This window comes from Globicephala melas, chromosome 20, assembly GCF_963455315.2.
Source record: "Globicephala melas chromosome 20, mGloMel1.2, whole genome shotgun sequence".
Taxonomy (NCBI): Eukaryota; Metazoa; Chordata; class Mammalia; order Artiodactyla; family Delphinidae; genus Globicephala; species Globicephala melas.
Window position 1 is genome coordinate 10,103,899 of NC_083333.1, and position 18,765 is coordinate 10,122,663.

General features: G+C 50.9%; 1 long non-coding RNA gene across 3 annotated transcripts in view; it reads left to right on the plus strand.

Annotated features, from left to right (window-relative positions):
* LOC132594197 (uncharacterized) overlaps nt 1–18,765 on the plus strand; it is a 199,095-nt gene that overhangs the window by 155,818 nt on the left and 24,512 nt on the right. For 2 of the 3 annotated variants that reach the window (XR_009560403.1, XR_009560405.1), the window contains exons 4-6: nt 1,138–1,419; nt 2,740–3,609; nt 13,229–13,378. This is a non-coding gene — a long non-coding RNA (uncharacterized lncRNA). The remainder of the gene's footprint in view (nt 1–1,137; nt 1,420–2,739; nt 3,610–13,228; nt 13,379–18,765) is intronic. The other variant, XR_009560404.1, reaches the window with a different exon arrangement.

Genomic DNA, 18,765 nt, shown 5'->3' on the forward strand with positions numbered 1-18,765 from the left:
TGCTGGTGGCAGCGATGGGGCGGGGTGACAGGGACAAGAGATGAGGCAGGAAGGAGAAGTGGAGGCCAAGCTAGGAAGGGCTTTGATTGTCAGGTCAGGAGACGGGCCATCAGAGGTTTAGAGCTGAGGAATGCTGTTCTCGGATGTGCAGTAAGGAAGCCCAATCAGCATTAGAAGATAAAGATGGCCAGAGGCGGGGACCCGATGCCTACATCCGGATGATTCCAGTTATTCTTATGAACCTCAGAATTATAGCAGATTGGAATGAAATGACCCTTGGAGACCGTCGCCAGCCCACTGGTTGCAGAGGTGGTAACTCGAGGCCCAGAGAGGAGTAGCAACAGGCTCAAGATCACACAGCAAGTTGTTAGCCGACCAGGACTTGAAGCAGCAGTTAGGGGAGAAGTGGGTATTCTTCCTGTCTGTCTTTCGTGACTCTGGGTGGTAAGCAGAAAACCAGTCGGTGGCATCAGGAATTGTGGGATCCCGGCATGTCCGAGAAGTTTGTGTAAAACGATGCTCGTAATACATTTTTCCCCTCTGAGGACAGTGAAGTACAAAAGGAGGGGACGAGTGCTTGACAAGGACCTGATTAAAGCTGAATACAGCCGTTTTCAACAATAAAGGCTACTGGCACCGCCGAGAAAAGAGAGAAAAGAGTGACACAAAAGGCAACTGCTCCAGGCCAGGCTGGGAGAGAAGCGGGGTCCCAGTGACTGAGTCAGAGGCTGAGCTGGAGGCCGGGAAGCAACCTGTGGTTGCAGGTCTCATAACTTCCGACCCCCCCCCCGTCCTTCGAAGGGAAATTCTGCCCATCGCCCCCAGGATCCCCCCTCCCACACCGGGCCTGCACCCCTGCTCTCCTCCTGGCAGGGGCTCCCATGGCATCCTACATACTAGACAGGGTGATCGTGTGGCATAGATTGTGATCAAGGAAATTTTTGCTGTTTAAAATGTTAAAAAAGCAACCCATCGAATTACCTTGCAGTGGTATATCTTTGATTCTGTTTATTAGACTAGCTTCAGCACTGTGCCATTTAAAAATAAAGAAGTAACCTAAACTTATATAAATCCAGAATTGCATTTAAAAATTTACAGCCTGAACCCTAAACACCCTCCTCTGAAACTTTCCTCCAGTCTCCAGTCCCAGCTCCTAAAAGGCCTGGCCCATGTACCACCTCCTCCGTGAAGCCTTCTTGGATTGCACCAGTCTGCACTACTGTCCCTGGACCAAGCCTGCACAGCCTCTTTAGGCTCTCCCAAAGGATGGATCTTCATTCCCTTCCTCTGTTGGCTGTGTTCCCTGAGCAGACCCCTGCCTACCACCCCTCAGAGATCAGAGCTGAGCAAGAGACAGGATCCCACAGCCCAGACTCCTAGGTGCTCAGATCTTCCCTGGAGATGCCACTTGGGATGTGGGTAAGCGGAGGCTCTGGCTGACCCCGTTTTGTATGTGCACAGTCTCTCCTCACACTCGCCCAGCTGCTCACAGCCTGTTTTTTATGGCTTGTGCTTTGTCAGTGCATGTCTTGTGCTACAGAAAGAGTGAGGGTTCCGGGAGGAGAGCCCCCGTGACGTCTTCCTCTTCTGCTTCCTCCTCCGAGGCATGGCCACACACAGGTGCTCAGGAGAGACCAGGCTCTGATTAACCAGAGTGAGGTTTGGGCCCTCTCTTCCGCAGGACTCAGTTTCCCCATCTGCCAAATAAAGGGCTGGTCTGCATAACCTTTAAGTTTGCCTGAAGAGTCAGTGGATAGGAGATTTGAATAGGAGTCCAAATTGGCATTTTGGAGTAGAATTCAGAAATAGGAATCAGAGGCCTTAAGATATTCATAATTGATAATATCACTTTAGGGTTTGAACAAGAAAGTAATCTGAGATCTAAACGAAGACTTCCATACAAAGATGAATTCCAGCATTTCTTGCTCATTACCAGGGAAAAACTAAAGTTGGCAGTGGTATAGCCAGTGCGTGGAATGTTACGTAGCCATCAAATGGTATTTCCAATGAGCACTTCGTGACGCAGGAAATGATGATGATATGATCACGTGAAGTGACAAAGGCAGAAGAGAAGCGTCTCGAGCCTGTGATGCCGGCTCTGGACATGTGGAGGGGAAAGATTGGGTGGACTGTGTGTGATGCTTACGAGCCCTTCTTAATTTTTTTCTGTGTTTTCTGTGTCTCCTATTGTAAACATGTGTATCCTACTCCCCTCCCCACAACACACACGCGCACACGCACACGCACACGCAGTTACACAGGAAGAAGGAAACCCACGTGCCGTCCCCCGTCTGAGCTCTGTGATGCAGCCAGGGGGTCTGTGGTTCCCAGAGCGTAGCGTGAGTTGCTAGATGTTTCTGCAAGAGTAGCTTCCTCAGTCTTTCCAAACAGGATGCTGGCTCTCTAAGGTTATGTGGAAGGCGGCAGCCTGGCTGAGGAACCTTCCTGAATGTTCTCTCCCTGACATCCGAGGCTGCCGCTTCTCCCAAAACTCCCGCTAGGTTTTTGGAAGCAACGTTTCTCTGTTTCCGGAGAGGACATTCGAGGGTATTTTCCACTTGCCCAGACATTAACCCCCTAACCCCACCCCCAGTTGTCCCAGCACAGAGGGCTCACTTTAAGTGCTTAACTGGAACACACCGCCCATGGACTTTGGAAGGAAAACACAGGACTCCGGTTGTGGGCCCTTGTCACTCAGGAAATGACCCTGTTGTTTTTTTTTTTTCTTTTTTGCTGTAGAGGAATAACAGGAAGGCGCCTCAGAAGAAGGAAAGAGGCAGGACCGTTATTACCAGCCACACCAAGGTCGGCAGAAACTGTAAGACGACCCACTGAGACCCTGGGTGGGGTTGCCCGAGAGCAGGAAAGCCCAAAAGCCCTGGCTGCCTCCTCGCCTCACCTCCTGGTCCAGCCTCCCCTGTGTGGCCTCACCTCCTGACACGCACCTCGTGAGCCTGCGCAGGTGCGTCTTGGCAAATCTCAGGGAGGAGCATGTCTGGCCCCTGCCCTGGGGCAACTCACAGTCTGGTTGGGAGGACTGTGACCCGGGCAAAAAGAACAGTTCCATAGGCTGTGGCCCTGATTTGGAGCCCCCTGTGCGCCAAGAAGAGGCAGTTCTAGGCGGCTGGGGCCCCAGGGGAGACTTCCTGGAGGAGACGGTGTTTGCACCGACTTGTGAGACTTTGGCAGACGCTGAGGCCAGAACCCAATCCTGAAAAGAGATTCATCAAAACCTGGCAAAACTACCCAAAGCCTCTTCTGGATATGACTTTACTTCAGACACAATATTTTGATCGTTTCCACATAAGATGGATCAGAAACATATGCATTAATTTCCTCTTAAAAGTATACACTCGCTGTACTTGGCAAAACGCAGTGCGGGATTCGATGAGCGTAAGGCAACCGAAGAATTGTATGGGATCCAAGGCTGGGAGGTCTCAGAAGCCAGAGCGTCTTTCGGCCTGTTTCTGGAGGCTTCTTCTCCAACTCACTTGCAGGGGCCTCAGAAGCCGAAAGTTGAAGTCCAAGATCAGGCCAGATCTCAATGCACTCCTTCTACAGAGGGTCTGACACCAGCTGGCCCCATCCTGGAGCTGATTTCCTGAAAGAGTAAGTGAACCTCTGCTCCACTAAATTTGTTAATGTTTATTCGAAGCAAACCTCCCTGAAACGGTCGTTACATCCCACACTAGGAAGTGCTGCCTATACTTACTGATCTATATACACACGGAGAGGTTTGTCATGATCAAGGTTTGGTTTTTCTTAGCCCCAGATCCGAGATAAATCCAAAATCCCCTTTCACAACCGGAGCATCCCCTGACCTCCTGGGGCATGGAAACGGCTCCTTGGAGGTAGCGCCCTCAAACCTTGGTCCTGCAGGAGCTTCCTTCCCGGTGGGCAGGGTGGTACCAGAGAACATGGTCACTCCTGCAAGCATGTGCTTGGATGAGCAGTTCTTCAGAACACGAATGCCACTTAGATCTGTTTACAGGGTAGATCTGGGGGTGCAGGCGGGGAGAGGTCCCACCGAATCCTTTGCCAACTGCTGTATAACAAACTACCCCCAAAATAATGGCTTGCCACAATAAGCGCTAATGATCTGTCATAGTTTCTGTGGGTCAGGGCTTGGGAGCAGCTTAGCTGGATGGTCCTGGATCAGGGTCTCACATATGAAGGCTCAGCTGGAGCTGGAGGTCCCATTTCCAAGGTGACTCACCCCCCGTGGTTGGCAGGTTGATGCTGGCTGTCGGCGGGAGGCTTCTGTTGCTTTTCATGGGGGTCTTGCCACAGAACTGCTTGAGCGTCCTCACAACATGGCAGCTCCCCCCTCCCTTGCCACCACCAGGGTGATGGTAGAGAGGAAGGCGGAAGCAATGTCTTCTGTGACTTAGGCTTAGAGGTCACACACCACTGCTTCTGCATGTTCTGCGGGTTACACAGACCCGTCCTGATACAACATACACGCACACATACATACATACATAAGGGCATGAAGCCAGATGGCCGGGGTCATTGGAAGTCATTCTGGAGGCTGGAGATCCCGTCTCCAAGGTAACTCACACCCATCCATCTGGATAACCCACAGAGGCAGTAAATGACCCAGATGTCCTCTTCTGTCCCCGTCTGAGTCCCCAGCAGAGGCTTCTTTGCACGTGGCATGTTCCACTGGGATCCGTCTCCCACCCTGGGGCCAACCCATGACTTATAAAAGCGTCACGTTACAATCATTAGTCTGAGCTTCAGTCACCAAGGGAATGCCTGAGTGCCTGGTCAGATGTTGGTCAGACGTTAATGCCTGGTGTCAGATGTTAATGGTGCCTGAGTACTGAGGAGAAACAAGGCAGAAAAGGGTAATGGGGTAACAGGGGCAAGAGTGATGGCTTAGGGGGCTTCCCTGGTGGCGCAGTGGTTGAGAGTCCGCCTGCCGATGCAGGGGACGCGGGTTCGTGCCCCGGTCCGGGAAGATCCCACATGCCGCGGAGCGGCTGGGCCCGTGAGCCATGGCCGCTGAGCCTGCACGTCCGGAGCCTGTGCTCCGCTGCGGAAGAGGCCACACAGTGAGAAGCCCGCGTATCACAAAAAAAAAAAAAAGAGTGATGGCTTAGGAGTGAGGAGACCTGATTCCGTCAGTAAACCAGTGGACGCTGACGTGGGTCAGAGAGGGAAGGGCAGCCCCAGTCGGCGGCAGTCTAGCGGGGTGCTCACGTGGCGGTTCTGGTGTCAGATAACTGGTCGCCTCCTGACTGGCTGACTTGATGTCTGTGAGCTCTGTTTGCTCACGTGCAAAGTTGTTGGGAAGTAAGCGTCCAGAAAGCACTTACTTGAGCGCCTCGCACAGCGCGAGTGGCGAACGCGTGCGGATCGCTGGCATTGGAGTGTCATTCCCGCTATGCTAGCCCACCACCCAGTCCTCCTCTGGGCCAGACGCTGTGCCTCGTGTGTTTCAGAGATTCTCTTGTTAACTCCCTCATGCACCCTTCAGGGTCCAGTTTCCCTTCTCGCCATCACCGCCCACTGCCATGTCGTGGCCGAGAGCCGCAGCCACAGGACATGATCCGATTTGCAGGTTTCGTAGCGCGGGTGTAAAGGCAGATGGGTTAAAAGGTTTGCGAGGGAGAGGGAGGGGTGAAGTCTTGTCTGGTTGCTTTTATTTTCTCAGTGAATCGGAAAGCAGGGTCGTCCGCTGAGAGAGGGGATTGTCCTCTGGACCTGGCCATGGGTTCTGGGCCCAGACTGGGGACAGAGGGAGTCCCAGCCTCAGGCTGACAGTCGACCCTGGAAAGGTCCTCCAGGGCATCCCACCTTTGGGAACTGGACTTGTAAAGTGCTTAGAACCATGCCTGATGCACAGAGAGTGCCGTCTGAGGGTTAGCTGCGGCCATTGTTGCTATTACCGTTGCTTCTCTGGGCATCCTTCAGCCAGGAGATGGGGAAGTGGTGACGGTGCGGCAGGCAGTGCCCAGCAGTCTGGAGCCGTAGCAGTGGGGCCAGCTGGGGAGTTGCTGACCAGACTCCACCCAAAAGCCACAGCTGGGGAGCCCTGGTCAAAGTGCCCCCCTCTGGCTAATAGTGCCGAGGGTCTAGAAGCCGTCAGTGCAAACCAAAGCTTGTGGATGGGGAGCCCAGGCCCAGAAAGAAGAAGGAACTTGCCCTCATACCATAAAGAGTCTGGCAGAACTGGGCCAAGAACCCAGGGCTCTTTCTGCCACTCTGCTTTGCCTTTTCTCTGTACGTATATCCAGGTAGTCTTTGTGGAGCTCCCCTGACATTTAGTTTCTTCTTTGATTGATATCTTAGCTGGGGGCATTTCAGTCTGGGCCCCAGCAGCCTCCACAGAAGTTTAGCTCACTCGTTCCTTCAAGCGCAATCTAAGAGCTGAGCTCCATTCTAAGTATTCCAAAATGAATGAGGTGCAGCCAGCCCCTGCCTGAGAGAGGTACATGAGACAAACATGCAAAAGATTTACATCCAAGTGAATCCCCAGAAATGAGGGCAGTGGCAGTTCACATATGAGGTGTGACAGGAGCCCAGGGTGGGGGTAGACACACTGTTTAGACAGAGTCAGGGAAGCCTTGCCCAGGAGCCTTGTTAGATCTGTGGCTTGAACAAGTCACCTGAGTCCACCTTGCCTCAGTGTCCCTGGCTGTAAAGCAGGGAATAACGACAGCGTCATCCTCATGGTGCTATTACAAGGATTATAAAACACACATAAAGTACTCGGCACGGGGCTGGCACAGAGTAAACACTCAACAAATTATGATTGTCGATGTTACTGTTCTTACTATGGAGGCCTTTTAATGCCAACTACTACGGGATCTTCCATAGGCCAAGGAAGCCATTGGAAGCGCTGGGACAGGGAGTGGCAGGCATATTTGAAGGGAGAGGGAGCCTGGCAGGACTGAACTCCAAAGCCAGGACCAATGGAGGCAGAGTCTGTCTCGGGAGGAGTTGACTCATAATCGTAGCTGGCCGGAGAACAGGGTCTCTTGTGGGGTAGTGAGCTCTCCATCACTGAAGGTGTGCAAGTAGATGATGAACAGTCACTTGGTAGAGATGTGAAATGTGAGTGTATGAATGGGTGTGTTTTGGGGCAGTTTTCTTCCCTGAATCTGGGCTTCGTGGGCCCCTCCATTCCTGAGGGTCTATTATTCTACTTCTCAGCCCCTGGGGCTGGGCACCAAAGGGCTAGATTAAGGCTGGGTTTCCCACGTGACCACAACCTCATACAAGAGCCATGCTCCTACCAGCTTCACAGCAGGGGGAGTGGGGGGCTGAAAACCACCCCTGAGTGAGCCATGGCTCTAGCTAACCAAGGGGCAGGTATTAATTAAAGTGCAGATTAGCTACCAGTCATGGGTATCGGCACCAGGCCTTAGAATTGCTTAATAAGAGGGTTTGTAACACTGTTTTGCCTCGAGAAGGCAATATTGATCAGGAATCCCTGGCCTGGGACTAATTGAATATTCACCCCCAGACTGCAGCGGCTGATTACTTATAAGGCCACGTCTTTGGTTTTCATCTGGGAAATTGCAGCTGGGATTGGGGCGCAGTGGAAGAGGGGGAGGGGGCAGAGGAGGGGGACAGAGAGAGGAAGAAAAAGAGAAGGAGAGTGAGATAGGAGACAGAAAAAGGGATAGAGGTGCTTTTTTTTTTTGCCTGAAAAATCAGATGCGACAAGTCAGATAACGCCTTCATCTCGAAACAACTTCTTATCCCTTGGAGAGAAGCTTTCCTGTCCAAGTTTACCAGGACGTGTTTGCAGTGCTGCAATTTTAATGAAGGAAACTTTCAGTTTGTTAATCTTGGGAATAAACTAATATGAGTTCATTCCTCTCCGCGGTATCTCCCTCCCGCCAGCAGCCGTGAGGTACTGTTAGAAGGGGCCCCAGCTGCTGTTTGGGGAATCCTGTGCCTTCTGAGGGAGAGAGTGGAATCCTGGGAACTCTGCTGGAGCTGAGACGGGAGGGCTTGGGGCTAGAGGGCCTCAGGGCTCTGCTGTTCTCGGCTGTCACGAGGTGGCCACAGGCAAGCCCCCGAGTGTCAGGGAGGGCAGCGTTCCTCCTCTGTCGCCCGTGTGTCTTTCTGACTGCAAGCGGATGCTCTCCTCTCCTTCATGCCTCAAATGCAGACAGGGCCGGGCACAGACTGCCCATGCACACACCTCTGGTACCTACACCCTGATGCCCAAGGCTCACAGTTGGGTGAGACAATTAAGAAAGTGATGGCGAACACACAAGCCAGTGTGGCACACGCTGCAGAAGAACTGGGCCAAGTGCTCCGAGGCCAGAACCAGAGCCCCATCCCAGTTGAGTGTGGGCTTTCAGGACTAGCATGAGGTCAGCTGGCAGAGAGGGGTGGATAAGATATCCCTAGGAAAAGGTACAAAGTCGAGGGCACAAGAAACAGTGCGGTGTGTTCCTGAGACATCGAGGATCTTGATGGATGGCAGGTGGGCTCCCAGCAGGAGGCCTCCCAGCAGGAGGCATGAGGCTGGGGCTAGATCAGGAAGAGCCTCAGAGTTTAGACTTCGCCCTGAGCACCATGGGGGCGTCTCCAGAGAGACCACAGCAGGGAGAAACGGGGCAGAGGGGTGTTAGAGGCAGAGCATGGACTTGCAGGTTGGAGAGGCTGTTGGATGGGGACTCCAGCCCGGGAGACCACAGAGAAGGCACTTACCACACCCCAGGGTGAGCTGCTGAGGGTCTGATCCAGGGAAGTGGGATGGGATGGGGAGAAGAGGCCTGGGATGGAGGAGTGAGTGACTGATTGGGTAGGGGATTGAGAGGGAGAGAGGAGTCGGATGATGTTTCCGACTTGGGCAGCCGAGTGGATGGTGGTCCAAGTGAATGACGGGGAACACGGACTTAGAAGCAAATCTGGGGGGACTTCCCTGGCGGTCCAATGGTTAAGATACCGCGCTTCCACTGCAGGGGGCACGGGTTCGATCCCTGGTCGGGGAACTAAGATCCGACATGCCGCACGACACGGCCAAAAGAAAAAAAAAAATGCAAGTCTTGGGGTAGAAACAGCATGCTCATTCTCAGATGTGCTGTCTGAGGTCCTGGGAGGTGCCCAGGGCAGCTGGGTTCAGGGCACAGATGCTCAGAGGACGGGCACAGGTGTGCAGGTGGCTAGTTGTTGAAGCCATGTGAGAAAAAGGTATCCAGTGGCCCAGGGGGGTGCAGAGAGCAGGAAGAAGACAGATCAATCTGGAAGGAATAATAACACTTAAGGCAAAGAAAGATCTTCCATTGACGGAGACACCACCATCCAAAGTCTAGGAGTGAGCGTACTGAGAGGCAACCTGGTGTCTTCACACATTCTTGCTTCTGCAGACCTCACAGGAGAGGGGAGGCCTGAGTTTTAATAGTAATTTATCTCAGTGTAGGCTTTTAAATCTCCATTTATCATTGTCACTGACAACACTTGGATTAATCTGTTGCTCAGCATCTTTGTCGCGGCTGCAAATCCCAGAAGGATAAAAGGGAATTGATATACATAAAGAACTGAATCTCAATTAATGCAAGCCCGCGCTAATTTTCCAACACATAACCCAGAAACATTCACATTCATTACGATTTTGTCGTTGCCGAGCCCCGAGGGAAAACACGCCCACTGATTGATTTATTTTTTCTGGTGTGGAATTCATCATCAAGGGCATCGTGGAAGGGGAGGGAGCCAGCTGGACTCCTCACCCCGCCCCCAGGGCTCCACATTTTGCTGAGGAATGGCATGCAGTTCCAGAATTTGCTGGAAGTTTCTCGAGTATTTTCCACAATTCATCAACAGCTTGAAGTTTGGGTCCTGGATGGTTTCCTGCAGAAAGGGAAATGGGGAGCTAGAGATGGAGGCAGATCCTGGAATTGAAACTGACTCGGGGCCTGCCTATTCCCCAGGCCTATTTCCTGACTCCTCAGCGTTGGGGGGCCTCGGTGGAGGGGTGCAGTATAATGGCTTCTTTTGCAGGTGGGGCCCTGATCCCTGGAAGCTTTAATTCTGATGAGGGAGATGAACTTCACTGCAAAATATGGCAGGAGGGCAATGTACTGAAGGGCTGAGAAGAGCTTTCCGGCCTACCCCTCCCCAGACCCCGCCACAAGCTACTCCAAATTTCCTGATGTTCCACACACTTGCCCACCTCTGAGCCTTTGCTCTAGCAGTTCCCTTGGCCAGGAGCGCCCTTTCCCCGTCAGCCTGTCAGACCCTTCCTCGTTTGCCAAGACTTAGCTAAGCTCCTTTCCTGAGATGCTCTCTCTCATCTATGCGCCCATAGCGTTTTTTGTTTTCCACCTCAGTCCATGAGGTGCCAATTCCCTGAGGGCAGAAACAAGCTGGCCCTGGCAGTCGTGCTGTCCACACCTTAGAGGTGCCCAGAGGAGGCTGTTGTCAGGTGCCCGTCCTGCCCTGCAGCAGAGCTGTGTGTCTGCAGGAGGATGGGTTGCCGTGTTCTTTGCCCTAAAGCACTTGCCCTTAAGAGGCTGTGTCTGCCCAGAGGGACAGCTTTTTCTGATCTGTCCTTTATTCCAACTGACAAAGGCACCCTGCCCTTACCTGCCCTAGTTTGCCTCAACCGAGAACACTTCCTCACCCCGACCCCAGGGGTGTTTCTGGGTGCAGGTAACCATCTCCAAGACCGGGGCCTTCCGGCCAAGCCCAGATACAGGCACTTTCATCCAGCTCATTAGAATTCCCTGTCCCGTCCTGTCTGGGGCTCCCCTGGCTTATGTGACTGGCAGGAACAAGGCCCTGTTTAAATTGGCTTGGCCCAGACACAGGGAAGAATCAGAAAGCTCGCACCACATGGCTCTCAGTTTGCCCCTACCAGCCCCATGTGTGCAGGAGCCCCACACACACACCCCGCACCGTGCCCCTTAGTCCATCACATCTGTGGATCCAGTTCTAGCCCAAACCCTGGCCTGGCCTTGCCTGTGAATCACAGCTTGTGTCTGCTCTGTCTTCCTCACGGGGTCCCCTTCTGCCAGGAGGTCACCCCTTGCCCCTTTCCATTTGGAGCTCTTGGCCCTTTTGCAGAGGAGTGATCTCTGCTGTTCTCCTTCCAGAATAAAAGGAGCTGTGTTCTGTGTTCGGGTCTGAATTTATAAAGGTGACCGGGTGACGGCACAGAGGGGTCAGTGCCACATACGAGTATATACGAGGGGAATGAAGAAAAAGATGTAGCAGAGCCTCAGACTTCTTGCCTGTAAAATGGGGCCAACAATGGCCCCATCTCAAGATTGTTGGGAGGAATAAATGAGTCGTTAGCTGGAGGACAGTTAGCGCGGCTCCTGTCCCCAGATGGGCTGTTGGCAGATGACGTCTTACCCCCTCACCGTGGGCCGTCTTAGAGAACAAAAGCTTTGAGGACCCCGGTCTTGGATATCTGGGCTCAGTTGCGTGCGTGGCTCTGCCACTGTGATCGCTTGCCAGCCGCTCAAGCTGCGCCCTCCCCCTTCCCCCCTCCCCAGGGATGACATTCAACAGGTGCGGCTTCTGTTTGCCGGCAACAGTGCAGGGTGTACCGGCAACACTCCGCGCGGGAGGAACACATTGTCTGCTTCTGAAGCCAAGCGTGAGCTGGAGCTTCTGAACACATCCTTACACAGAGAGTGCGCAGTAATTAGTATAATTATTAGGGGGTTAATGAAGCTGGGAACAGCACATCAAGTGCACGTTTAAACAGAGCCTTTTTAAAAAGTGGGTGGAGAAGTTTGCCTGCTCCACTTTCTCCTTTTTTTTAGAAGTGAGATTTCAGGGTTTGAACTCAACACGTAGAAAAATACACTAGCTAGCGTGCCCCTAACCCACCCCAGCCCTCAGTCTCCAGATGGCTGTTAATGGCATCTCCATGTGAGGGCAAACCCAGAGCGGCCTGAGATTTTCTCACCATCCCTATAGGGTCAGTGACCAAGGCTGCTAATTCCACCTCATTAGCTTTCTTGGACTTGATCTCCCTGCCTCACTGCCACGGAGGAAGGTTAGGCACCCACATTCTCCCCTGCTGACAATATTTCCTAATTGCCACCAGCCGTCCCCACTTGCTTCTTCCTGGTCACCTTTTTCTTAGCCTGGGTACTCCAGAAGCAGGTCTCAAGATGAAGGTTCGTGCCAAAGAGATTTACTTAAGGAGCGTTCACAAGAAAAAACAGTGGGGTGCAGAAGTGAGACTGGGAAGGGAAGAGAAAGAAAGGGAAGAAGACCAAGTTCTGCAGACGGTAAGTTGGTTCAGTCTAGCAGAAGACAGTGCAGGTCACTCCTCAGAGTCAGCCCTGTCAGAGCGAGGGAGCTGGGGTATTTATACCCCAACACCCTCCATCAAAGGTTAGGCCATGTTTCCCAAACTGTGCCAAGGCACCCAGGGTGCCTTGGGATATTTTAATTTTGAGGACAACACAGCTACAGCTGCCAGACACCACACTTGACATAGTTCACGGTTTCAATGTTAGATTGCCCTACATTCTTTAGGATGATGTCATATCTTTGTGAAACCGGCTGTTAGGTGAAACCAGCAGCTGTGATAAAAAGCAAGTACTGTGGGAAAATCAACGTGGGAAAGGAAACGAGGGTGGTGTCCAATCTGATTCCAAGAATTGAAAAGTTGTGCAGTACCCAACAGGCATCCTTGTCCCATTAATATGAACTTGTGATTATTGATGAATGAAACAAGAATATTTTTTGTTTGAATTTGTGTACATTGTATTTTTAAATAGCTACTAAACTGTTAGGATATAAATACTTGCTCTTTGGATCTCACTACTTAATGAATGGAACCATTAGGTAGTTCTTTTGGCCTTGGAGTAAGTGCTGTGAAAAAATTACTGAGACATCAAGGGCTCCAGGAACTGTGAAAGTTCCAGAACCTCTGGGTTAAGGGGCTACTCCTGGGAGGATGTAAATTTCGAGGCCCTTCTGGCTCTCTGGGCTGCAGGCAGAGGGGCCTGGAGCATCCTCAAGGGCAGCCGTCCAGCAAAGACACAGGTGTGGGCTGCTGGGATGCAGGCACTGGAGGAGCCAGCGAGTAATGGTAAAGGGACCTGAGCAGATAAGAGCAGGTCTGGGTTCTGCTACGCTGGAGCTTCTCAAACTGTAATGTGCACACGAATCACCTGGGGATCTTGTTAAATGCAGACTCTGGTTCAGGAGTTCCGGCGTGGGGTCTGAGATTCCTTTTTTTTTTTTTTTTTTTTTGCAGTACGCAGACCTCTTACTGTTGTGGCCTCTTCCATTGCAGAGCACAGGCTCCGGACGTGCAGGCTTAGCGGCCATGGCTCACGGGCCCAGCCGCTCCGCGGCATGTGGGATCTTCCTGGACCGGGGCACGAACCCATGTCCCCTGCATCGGTAGGCGGACTCTCAACCACTGCGCCACCAGGGAAGCCCCGTAAGTAGGTTTTTAAAATTAATTTTTATTTCAATACAGTTGATTTACAATGTGTTAGTTTCAGATGTATAGCGGAGTGATTCAGTTGTATATACATATTTATATTTATATATAAATATATATATTCTTTTTTAGATTCTCTTCCATTATAGGTTAATACAAGATATTGAGTATAGTTCCCTGTGCTATACAGTAGATCCTTGTTGGTTGTCTATTTTATATATAGTAACGTGTATCTGTTAATCCCAAACTCCTAATTTATCCCTCCCTTCCTTTCCCTTTGGTAACCATATGTTTGTTTTCCACGTCTGCGAATCTATTTCTGTTTTGTAAATAAGTTCATTTGTATCATTTGTTTTAGATGCCAGATGCAGGCGATATCATATGATATTTGTCTTTCTTTGTCTGACACTTAGTATGATATTCTCTAGGTCCATCCACGTTGCTACAAATGGCATGGTTTCATTCTTTTTTATGGCTGAGTAATATTCCATTGTGTATAGATACCACATCTTCTTTATCCATTCTTCTGTTAATGAACACTTAGGTTGCCTGGATATCGAGTGACAGGGATAGAGACAAAAAGGCAGACGGAGCCCACTCGTCACACATAGTCAAACAGAGAGTCTGGAATACCACCACCAGTACACTGGCCTCTCGGGACCCAGAAAGTTGCGGCCTGGGAAGGTTCTCAGACACACACAGTAACCTACCTCTCGCCCTTTTTACAAATAAGAAATTGGAGGCCCAGAGATGCGCAAATCAGCATCAGGGCTGAGACTGGAACCCAAGACATCAGACCCCACACCCAGGACCCTGGCTATTCCCTATGACTGTCATGTCCATTTGAGGGTATCTTGAGCTCTAGATGTTGGAAGTTAATTGCTCCAGATATAAGTGGTGTTGTCCCCCCAGTAATGTTCCAGATGTTGGAATATTGCATGAAGTATTATGGGGGATGTTGCCTCCAAATGTAGAAGGGGCACTGTCCCAGATATCGGGGTACACTCTTACCCAGAAGCTGGGGATGAGTGAACAGTTTCAGTGGCCCCTGGTGGGCAGGGAACAAGTGGTGCTGCTGAACCTGACCCTGGTGTGGGGCACTGCTTCCCACTCCCTGGCTCCCCGGCTGGTCAAGTCCAAGGTCCAGCACCCTGTTCCTCCAGGGCAAGTGATTGCACAGCAAGATGCAGCAGGCACTGCGCTCACGTTCCTCCTGAGGGCTGCTAACGCTTTCAGGCTCCTCCCTCTATACCGCCCGCATCTGTGGAGGGACAGAGGACAGAAGTGGGGTGACTATGGATTTGGGCCTCAGAAGGATCTGGGTTTGAGCCTGGCGTCACCTCTCAACTAGCTATGTAGGTAGATTTTATTATTGTTTCCATTCCTTTATTCTTGCCACTAAAACTATGTATCCACACCCTTTGCAATGAGACCTTGCACTAGTTCCCAGCAGAAGAGGTGAAATACATTTCCCTTTCCCATCGATGTGGGGCTTGGCCATGAGGCTTCGTTTTGCCAACAGGCTGTTAGGTATTTGTATGTCTTGTCCTGGCATGTCACTTTGCTACCATCTGCCATGACGGGCATGTGTTGTGGGTAACTACGGATCCCAGGAGAATGAGAAGACTCCAGAAACAGACCAACCCACAAGCTGGAGCCAAGCCCAGCAGAGCCACATCTGTCAGGGAGAAGTAAATGCTTGTTGATTGAGTTTGGGGATTATTTGTTATGTAGCATTATTGCCATAATAGCTGACTAATGGGCTATGGGACCTTTGGCTAGTTACGCTGATTTCTGTGGGATGCCGTTTCCTCGTCTATAAAAAAAAACAGCAATAACACTTGCTTTGTGTGATGTTTTACTGGGTTTTGACGTAGGTAAAGCACATGGCATAGTGCCTGATCCATAGAAGGCTCTGGATAAATGGTGATTTTCAAAAGAGGGAAGGGTCATTCCATAAGAGCTTGGTTCAACCAAAGGGTATTGAGTGCACACTGCTGATGGCTCAGGGCTGGGCATCATGGGGGATGGAGTTTTAAATCCTATTTTTCTTACATGATGCATCCAGTCTCAGATAGGTCTTTGGGCAGAAATCCTGGCCAGGTTAGGGTTGGGGCAGAGAGGAGTCTGAAACCTCTTCCTCTAGATCTCAAACTTCACACTTAATCATCAAACCCACATCTTCCTTTCTTGACCACGGGTTGACTTTTCCTTTCTTGAGTCTCTTGGCGACTTTCCCAATCTCCTGTGGCTTCAGCAAGAGAGCAGTTGTGACATTTCATCTATAGGACCCTGGTAACAGCGGCAATTCCACATGTATCATCAGGGGTATGATATTGGAGACCCAGCGTGCTCTCCAGACCTCCCAGATGCCCCTCCCCTTTCCTGCTGGGGTAGCCCTTCCCTGCGGCCTGGGGCTCTGCTCCTGAGGTGTCCCACGATGAGCCCTGCTCCTGGGAAATTCAGATGCTCTGTGCGTGGCTCAGTTCAAGAGTTTCTGCAGAAATGGAGGGGCCGGTGCTGTCGCTGGCACACCGGGGCCCTTGCTATGGTTGTTCCTGGAAATGCTTCCGGGGGCAGGGAGGCAGTTTCAACTGAACTCCTGGCCTCCTGGCAGGTCTGGGGTTGGCTGGCTGATGCCGTGGTGCCACAGGCTGGGACAGGAGGAGGGGGCTGAGAGGAGTGTGATCAGGAGTCGGAAGTGAGGTCTGGGCAGCGGCTAGATAACGCCCAGGGCTTTGGGCAGTGAGATGCTAAAGGAATGTACGGGGGACTGGTGGACAGGCCTTCTGTGTCACAGAGGACATGGTTTTCCCCCAAAGGAAAATTTCCTTTCCTGTTCCCTGCTCAGACTATGAAACTCATATATGCTCATTTTAGGAAATTAAAATAATACAAAAATATGTATAGAAGAATAGGCGGCCAGTAAAATTACCCCAAAATGACCACTGTTAACATTTGGGTGAACGTGGCTCCAGGCTGATCTTTATTCGTGTGTGTGTGTGTGTGTGTGTGTGTGTGTGTGTGTGTGTGTGTAAAACTTTGCTGTCTACAGCCCCAACTGCTTTCTAAGGATGGTGGGTTTTGTTTAGTGAAAGGTCCGCTGTGAGTTGACCCTGAGCCTCTTTATGGGTTTGGATACATGCAAGGGTGGCCTAGATCTGAATCTGGGGGGGCAGCAAAGGACTGAACTGCTCCGCTTCCTAAAGTGAGAAGAGCTTGGCACTCCCAGGGCCAATCAAAAGTTAGAGAGAGCAGTACAGCTGAAAATAGAAAAAAAAGGAGCAAAGCCCAACCCAGCAGGAGGCTGGAGCCCTGAGTCTGGGAGTAGTCAAGGTACTTTTGAAAAACAGGGACACCTAATTACTGAATTTCAGTTGCTTGCTTTGTTGCTATGAAAAGCCTTCAAGGAGCTTCCACAAGCCTTAGGTACAGACACGGTTCTAGTGTGATTGATTGGCCGGGGGAGGGAGGGGCATTAAGGAGGGGGTTGAATCCACATCTGAGTTGTCATGGTGTGGAACCAAAACTGGGACATGGGACAGTAAGACAACCCCAACCTTGAGCTAATTCAGCAGAAGGATGAGGGTGGGAGGGGGAAGGGAGTGATGGAGAATCCCTGTGTGACCATGTGAACAAAAGTCCTTCAGGGATTCACAGAAATATGGGGATCAGGGCTTCTCCAGTTTGTGGATGGGGGTTCCAGCCAACGTTCTCTAGATATGAAGCTGTAGGCTGGCCCTAGACATCTGGGATACATATTTATGCTTATAGGTTTTATTTAAATGGGATTATTTTTGCACCTGCTGTTTTATATCTTTTTTCAAACTCAGTCCTGTGTCTCACACATCACGGCTTGCCAGTAAGTAAGTATCTAACTCACTCTTTTTAATGTCTAGGTGGCAAATTATTGGAGAGAAACCAGCAGTGTATGTAGCCATTCTCTTATTGATCAGCATTTAGGTGATTTCCAATACTTCTGTGATAACATTCCTCAATTTTCATCTTTACGCATACGTTGCAGTGGCTGCTATAAAAAATGGTCTCAGTTTAGAATACCAAAACACAAATATCACGTTGTTGAGGGGTTTTTTTTTCAGTCTAGTGAGAATCGGTTATTTGAAGGCATTACTAACATGCCCAGATGATCTCTGCAGGTTGCAGAAGGTGGTGGTGATGTTAGAAAAAATGACCTGGTTCATTAAGCTGGTGATGGTGTAACAGCCTTGTAGACAACACTGCTTAGCTTGGGAGAGTCAAAGGGATGCAGAACTAACTCTGCTTCCCCTGATTTTTTTTTTTTTTTTTTTTTTTTTTTTTTTGTGGTACGCAGGCCTTTGTTGTGGCCTCTCCCGTTGCGGAGCACAGGCTCCGGACGCACAGGCTCAGTGGCCATGGCTCACGGACCCAGCCGCTCCACGGCATGTGGGATCTTCCCGGACCGGGTCAGGAACCCGCATCCCCTGCATCGGCAGGTGGACTCTCAACCACTGCGCCACCAGGGAAGCCCCTTCCTCTGATTTTGACATTGGAATTGGGCCCATCTGGGTCTTCAGCACACTCTCCCTTCACAACTCTGACCTGTGGCTACCTCTGAGAAGAGGATAAAGTCTACTGGGGGAAATAGCTTCTGTTTCCCTGAGAAACTTATCAATTCAGGCAAGAAATCACCATTTGGTTTCCATTGCCAACTGCAGGGAATATCAGAGCTGGAAGGCTCCTTAAAGTGTATTTGGTCTGTCTTCATTTTACAGATGGGAAAATGGAGGCCCATGATCATGCAATTTGGAAGAAAATAATAAAAGCTAAAGTTATTCTTAGAATTTTATATGTATCTTAAGTCTAAAATCTAACAACAACCCTGGAAGGTAGGCATTTTTCTAGTCCCATTTTTCCCGTTGCAAAAACAGGGGGAGAGGAGAAAGGGGACTTGAACCCTGGCAGTCCGGAGGGAGAGTCTGCCCTTGAAATCACTGTAGGATGGCTGTCACCTGGAACTGAGCGGGGAGGGAAGCCAGGGTCTCCGACCCCAGTTTTCTGCTTTGTCCTGTCATTGGCAGCTCTCGGGCAGTGACAACATGTGGAGGGGCTCGGGGGGGCACCCACCTCTATGTCTAGGTGTCTGTCTGTCACAGCGATGAGCCTGGGGGGACATTCTAGGTGAACTGCACAAATGAATAATTCAATAAAAGTGAATAATTTCCATGGCAACCTTGCCAGCACGTGACCTGCTCCGATGCTTCCAAGGGCCCGGTTCACCCTCATAAAGAGACACGTTTGTCAGACTACACAGGGTGAGCTGGGATAACACTTTCTTTTAAGGGAGGTGAAATGAAACTAGGTCGGCTGCTGGCAGCAGGGCCAGGGCTTGTAGGAGCCTTGTT